This window comes from Trachymyrmex septentrionalis, unplaced genomic scaffold (genome assembly GCF_001594115.1).
Source record: "Trachymyrmex septentrionalis isolate Tsep2-gDNA-1 unplaced genomic scaffold, Tsep1.0 scaffold56, whole genome shotgun sequence".
NCBI lineage: Eukaryota > Metazoa > Arthropoda > Insecta > Hymenoptera > Formicidae > Trachymyrmex > Trachymyrmex septentrionalis.
The window spans coordinates 575,543-582,785 of NW_017305735.1; the positions used below are offsets into that span (position 1 = coordinate 575,543).

At 38.8% G+C, this 7,243-nt stretch overlaps 1 protein-coding gene across 7 annotated transcripts in view; it reads left to right on the forward strand.

The window, feature by feature from the left end:
* The window catches only part of LOC108752150 (latrophilin Cirl-like), a 399,284-nt gene that overhangs the window by 42,858 nt on the left and 349,183 nt on the right, over positions 1 to 7,243 (forward strand). For 6 of the 7 annotated variants that reach the window (XM_018492803.1, XM_018492806.1, XM_018492805.1 and 3 more), the window contains exon 1: positions 2,576 to 3,123. The exons of the other annotated variant lie outside the window; for it this stretch is intronic. The gene's annotated coding sequence lies outside the window, so the exon portion shown is untranslated. Of the gene's footprint in view, positions 1 to 2,575; positions 3,124 to 7,243 lie in introns of those variants that run through there. 7 annotated transcript variants of the gene reach the window in all.

Sequence of the window (7,243 nt, forward strand, 5' to 3'; positions counted from 1 at the left end):
TGTTTTAAAAACATTTAATGTAAAACGTGGGAAAAATAAGAGAAGAGATGCACCCTAATTAAATTTTAGTAAAAGGAAAATTGATTTCCATTTAAATGATTTTTAAAATAATAGAGAATAAGTACTAATTTAATGAAAAAAACTTGGTACCATAATACATTTGTATCAGTTAATTTAAAGTTGACTAATGGACATGCCCATTTACTAAAACATGACAAATAAATAAACATGATAAAAATCAAGCGTCGCTGAATAAACTCGTCCTTTCATTCCGTTTGTTGGACGATTTCGATATTTTTTTAAAAGCGAATGCATTAATAATTTCAACAGTAATGTTGGAAACAATAAAACTTATGAATGTATAACTATTATTTTGTCAAATAAAATGTGTCTGTATGAGAGGTAAATATTTTTTCAATGAAAACAATACTTTATTTCTCACTTATATGATTGATAAAATATTCTATGATGCTGTTGTTTTATACTTGTAAACAATATTGAAATTGGAAAACAATAGCAATAAATAATAAGTAAGCCAGTTAAACAAGTAGCACATATTCTACATATTGGTTAAACAATATTTCATAAAGGAAACTTCTGTCCCGTAAATTGATTTATAAGATTTCATATTATTATTATCATAAACTCTTCCATTTTTCGTCTATATCTTTATAAATTTTAACGTAAATATAATTAATTTCATATTAATTTTACTTAGTTTGCGAATAAAAATAGCAAATATCAGATAAGAAAAAAGCTATTTAAAAACACAAAAATATAAAATATTCGAAGAACTAAAGAAAGAATTGTACAAAAAAATTTCAAAATACAAAATGATAAAAGTGCATTTTATATATATCATATCTTTTAAAACATTTCTTTTCAATAAACATTTAAATATATTATCGCATGATATTATCATCCAATTTATTTTTATCTGTAGGATCTTAATATGATTTTATTCTCACGTACATCATTCTCCGTTATCTATATATCTTGTTATGTATATCTTTTAATTTATAAATAATAGCAATAATTAATACGGTACTTACATACAGATTGATTAACACAACACGGAAAGAATGCAGAACAGAAGACGAAGTCGACTCTGATGATCCTTATTATTGTCTGTAGCGATGCGACCTTCTCACTGCCAAAAAAACAAACAACGAATAAAGTTTAAAAAAACTGAACGCTTCCTCGATACGTGCTAATACCAGGAATTAATGGATGATAAAAATACTTACATTATCTTGAGATCGTCAGTTGGAGAAAGCGAATACACTGCACTTGGGCGAAAGCGAATACACTGCACTTGGGCGAAAGCGTCTGTTTGATACGAATCGAACGCGAAGTCACGAATTCAAGCGTTGTAAATCACGCACGTGATAACGGATCATGCGAATGCGAATCGCGACTATTACTCTCTCGGAGTGAGATATCGATGAACTATACATTCAGCCGGTCCGTCGGGAACGATATTCGGAACTTTGCGGTATCGTGCGATTTCTAACTTCGTCGCAGTTACCAAACAGTTATCTTTTAAATTTCAATGTAACCGTCCACGCTACGACGCCATTTTAGATTCCGATTAATATCACATAATTAAGACTCCAATGGCACACAAAAGCTTAAGCAGTAAAACCCATTGTAAGCTATTGTAGTTGTAAGAATTGACTAATCACGATCGAATATAAGAATACGTATGTATAAGCAGAGAGTTTCCTTCTCGTTCAAAATGTCGGCGCGACTCGGATCGCCAGATATATAAATGCGTATATATCGTAACGAGGACTCACCAACTACGATACGAACTCTCGATCGCGCGAAAATAATCGCGATCGCGAACTGTGATAAGCGTGGTATACACGGGGCAACTTTTATTCGCAAAAAGTCATTCGAGACATGATCATTCTCCGATGCTTATGGTCTGAGTGGCCGAGACGTTCCGGAAAAATTCGTCTTGACGACTTAAAAATTCACTCTGGAAGAGCAGCATGAAGCTAGCGACAAGCGTTGAAAGCGATACTCGCCGCGAGTGTACGCTATAAGAACAAACCTGCGTCTATGGAAATTTTTGTAGTGAATTCGCTATGACGTCACTAGACGTGGCTTCTAGCGAAGAAAGGTCGCCCCGTGTAAATCACGTTATACGATATTTGGAGAGTCGGGCGCGACGAAAATTCCAACGTAACGCGTTTACATGACCTCTAGAAGGAGACGCGTAGCACCGCGAAGAGAGAAACATCTTTAACCGACTTCAAGTTCGCGAGAAGTGAGGGAGCGCGGGCGCGCGGGTAGGGCTCGGCGCGGCTGGTTTCGTGGAGGCCCGAGAAGAGCCGAGTGCGCCCGAACAGCGATGCGGTGAGAGTGGGAGGGGGGGGGGCCGCCGCCGCCGCCGCCGCAGTCGCTCGGTAAGTATGGTGGGGAGAGACGCTCTCTTGTCCCCTGCGCTCGCTCAGTTGCTCCGTCGCCGCCAAAGGGAATGTGTCGCCGCGCGTTACCGTTCCCCTCGTAGCCGCGTCGCGACGGGTGTCACTCGCGTCCTCGTTATCCTTCACCGTCGTCGTCGTCGGTGTCGATTCGCCACCGTCCACCTCGCCGCGATTTTCCATCATGGAGATTCGTAACTACTGTGCGATACGGTGAAGCGCGACGGGCGCTATATCGCGCGGCCAACTTCAAGTGTATGCGCGCAGTGATACGAAAAAAGCGTCTTTTCGGTGTACCGCGAAGAGATCTCGGTCGCACGACGCGTACCTGTGATCGCTCCGGGATCTAATTCGTTCTCGAGGAGGTCCTTTGGAGATCCGGATAGCCGGACGGTGGAAAACTCCGAGGGAGCGCAACGCAACCGAAGATCGCGGCCGTCGGCAGAATCGGTGCCTCGGCCGAGATCGCTCGATCAACATTCCGCGCCGCCTGGATCGTCCCGACGGACGTGTAGTTTTCAAATTCCCGGAAGTACCGAGATTGGAATGTAACGAGGTTGGGACCTCGACCAGTGTGTTTTTTTCGGTGTGACGGTGACAGTGAGACGCAATTTTCTTAGTTTTGGTTTTCGGTTTCTCTGCTTTCTGTGCGATGTGCTACGGTCCCACCGATCTCCGCATCCTCTGTCTCGTAAGTACCGTAATAAAACGGCTTTTCCGACAATCGTCGACTCTCGGCGCCTGTACTCTTTTCCGCGATCGCCCTTTCCCCCCTCCCCCCCCTAACTTTTTCCCATTCGAAAACGACGGATGTTTTTCCGATTCACGGTGACGCCGCAGGTAATCGGAGCGCCCACCGTCGGCATCGATTATGTCCGATCGAGATTTGAAATCGAGCTCTCCAACTCCGGAGCGACGGGAACGGAATGTGGCGAACCGTGCGTGCTTGCGCACACACGAGATATTTTCTCCCATGTCCTGTGAACCTCTGTGACGTGAAAGTGGAAAATGCGAAAGCGCTGTCCGACATCGGAGTACGTCGGTCGGAAATCGGCCCGTTAACGGTGAACTCGCCGGTGCGGTGCGTTTTCGTTTCGGAGCGAACGACACTCCGATCTCGGACGCTGCTCCGCTCGATCGCGGAAGCGTACAGCCGTCCGATTTTTTTTTTTTTCCTTTTAGTGCTTTACTCTTCAATCTCGCGTGTGGAAAGTGAGAGATATCTCTTGCCGATGGAAGTTACTTCGCAGTGACTCGGCATGTGTTTCCCGAAAACGAAATTTAAATGTCAAAAATGTGATGGAGAATCGTATCAATGGAAAATCAAGGATTCATATTTGATGCGAGCCGCGTCAGCTCGACGCCTGGTTTTTGCAACCATTATTTGTTGACGTGTCTGTCTCGTGTGTCTTTATTAGTGTAACGTCCTATAAGCGTGACATGAACGGAGAAATTATCGTTATTTACGTACGTACGCGACGTCGGATTTCGTGTGCCGGTTATCGATGAAAATTGTGCGTGGTGGAAACTCGCAATAACAAATCGTGTGTGCGCGATTTAATTATCTAATGTGTGATTGGAAATACGCGAAGGATTTTAAACACGCATCACAGGGAATCGAATTTCTGCAAACGGCGCGTTTAACGTTTTTACTTTGTTCTCCTTCGACCTTGAAAATCTCATTTTCGAATTTTCATTCGCGTCGGAACGTCGGAACGCGAACACGGTGAACTATAATTTCGGATTTCGCGTATCGGGATTCGACGTTCTCTCGGAGCGGGTTAAACGGAAGGACGGAAAAACAAATGACCGACCGCTTCGGATCAGTCGTGCGCCGCGTGTGAATTTACGGCAAAAGAGCAAATTCGACAGAAATCGCGAAAATACGATAGTTGATTTTACGCGTCTTTTTGTGCGACAAAAAAAAGTGTGCTCGTACGTTTGAAGCGCGATACGCGAAGGTTTGAATAACGATGTGACGTGTGTAGATCATTTGGAAAATCCTTAAAATGCGCACACCTTCGAATTCTTTGGGCAGTGCGGAAAAGAATCGAAACAGTTTGACGAGTTTTTTTTGGATAACGACAGATGTAACGTGTGGATTGATCGAAAAATCTTAACCCTCTGCCGGACTTGTGGAATTTTGCACCTTTTAACGGCAATCTGAATCTTTGAGAACTTCAGTACAAATTTTTATGTTGTTCTGAACTGTGTAAAATCTGCAAAAAAATTCTTGCATACTTACGAAAGTTTTAACAAAGAGTTTTTTGCTATCGTAAAATCCGGATTGCATTTTACTTACGTTTGATTGACAGATTTAAATAAATTGATCTGCTAGAATTTATAAGAGTTGTGCCATATATTTCAAGATTACCGTTTATATGGAATTTTTATGTTATTAAGTTTACAGAATTTATTTTATCTAGACAATATAAAGCATGAAAATTATAAATTGGATAATACAATACAGAACGAAATAAATTCTATGATTGTCTGACTTTGGTATTAATAAATAAAAATATATAAGAAGCTTTAGTGCAGTTCAGTACAACGATAAATAACACAAGACTTTGATGATTCACATTTCGTTTACGGAAGTGACACGTAAAATATAGTTTACATTATAAACAAGTGGATGCGAATTATTTACGCGTAAACGTACAATCCTGAAATTTACAATCAAAACATCAACTGTGCCTTCAAAGTCCACAACTTGGCCGGCGGAGGATTAAAACGCGTGTACTTTTCAGAATTCTTTGGACAATACAGAAAGGATCGATAATTTTCTTTTCTAGATAACACGACCGATATGACATTTAAAATCTTAAAAATACGTGTTCTTTGAAATTCTTTAAACAATTCAAAAAGGATCGATAATTTCATCATTTTTTATTAACGACAGGTGTGACGTGAAATCGTTTATAAAATTTAAAAAAACGCGAGTACTTTTAAATTTTTCGAGCACGTGAAAAAGACTGAACATTTTATCATTTTTTATATAACGATAGGTGTGACGTGGTAGATCCCTTGGAAAATTGAAAAACGCGAGCACTTTTGAATTCTTTGAACACTATGAAAAGGACTGACAATTTTAACATTCTTTAAGGACCGATAATTTCATAATTTTCTGGGTAACGACAGATGTGACATATTAATTGTTTGAAAAATCTTAAAAAAACGCGACTACTTTCGAATTCTTTAGGCAGTGCGAAAAGGATCGATAAAGAACCGATTTTATCATTTTTTGGATGACAGACGCGACGTATAAATTGCTTAGAAAAATCTTCGACACGCGGCTACTTTCTTTATTTGGAATTATTTGGACAGCACAAAAAGGACTGACATTTTGTAAATTGCATTAAAAAATTTTCAAAAACGAGAATACTTTTTAATTTTTTGAGCAGTGCGCGCGCGATAAAAACTGATGATAATTTTATCGTGTCTGTCCATATTAAATACGTGCGTCAATTTGCCTCTGGCTAGTGCGACAGACATAACCATCCGGAAATGTGGAAAAATTGAATTTTCTTAGCTGCCTGGTTGCGGAAAACATTGAATGAAAATGATATAGGAAGCTGTCAGGTTTATCATATCTTGCATACGCGAGTTATAAATATGCGCTGACCGACCTGTGCTATATATTTCGAATGCGCGTAGAAATTACAAGTGGAATGACTTTAAATAATGTTGGTCGGAATCGACAGAAAATATTGAAAAACGTGCAAAGCACTTTAAATCGGGATCATGGAAACGCTATCATCAATTCCGTCATATTTTTGTGCGTGGACTACAAATGTCGTGTGCATCACTGATTCCAGCATTAAATTCATATATTTCACCTACGCTGCACGTAAAAGTTTATATAACGATGAATGCAATTACCGGGATAACAGAATTTTTTAAATTCGTCGAATCGCAGAGATACTATCGTTGATTTTATTACCCTTTTTTTTCCACGAAAAGTACAAACACTCGTGTGCTTTAACGTGCGACGTGTATGCATAGTTTAGATAACAGCGGATATAATAAGCACAGGAAATGTGGAGAACGGCGAATTCTAAAATTCATGGGATCGTGAAAATGTGATTGGTGACTATATATCGCTCTTTTCCATCAGAGAGTATTTATTCCGTTTTGATTTGTCTGTAAAAATGTTAAAGGGATCACATTTTTAAATTCGCAAGATTGTACAAATATGACTGTCGATTCCTATATGTGCGAATAATAATAAGTGTTCACGTCGATGAATACGCATTGAACTAGCGTATTTTAAATTGAGATGTTTGCGAAAAATCTGACTCGATATAAACATGAGTGTCCTTTCAGAAATATCGAATTTTAAATTTAACATACCTATCGTGAGGATATATATTTGTCTTAATATTCTTATTCTAAGAACAAATTATATATAATTATTTATGTTAGAAGAATCTGCGCAAATATTTTTAGATACGTGTGAAATATTTAGATAATAGTTAATAACAACCAGTGACAAACATAGAAAACAGGGAATTCTTATATACATATTTAAACATTTTACATTTTTTACTAGTGTTTTGTGTGAAAGATTAAATACCTCGATCGATATAATGTCTACAAGTTGTAAAAATAGTGTACTTAAGTTTCCAGTGACATCGTAAATGATAATTTTGTGCAAAGAATTTAAAGCTGGATATATTGACGATGACTCATTGAATTTGGTGATAAATTCGTGAATCTAACCTACAATGAATCTGGAAATCAGCTCGAAAAATGCTAGTTAAGAGAAAAATTTATCGCGAGTGATAAGTGCTAACAAATCACAAAACATT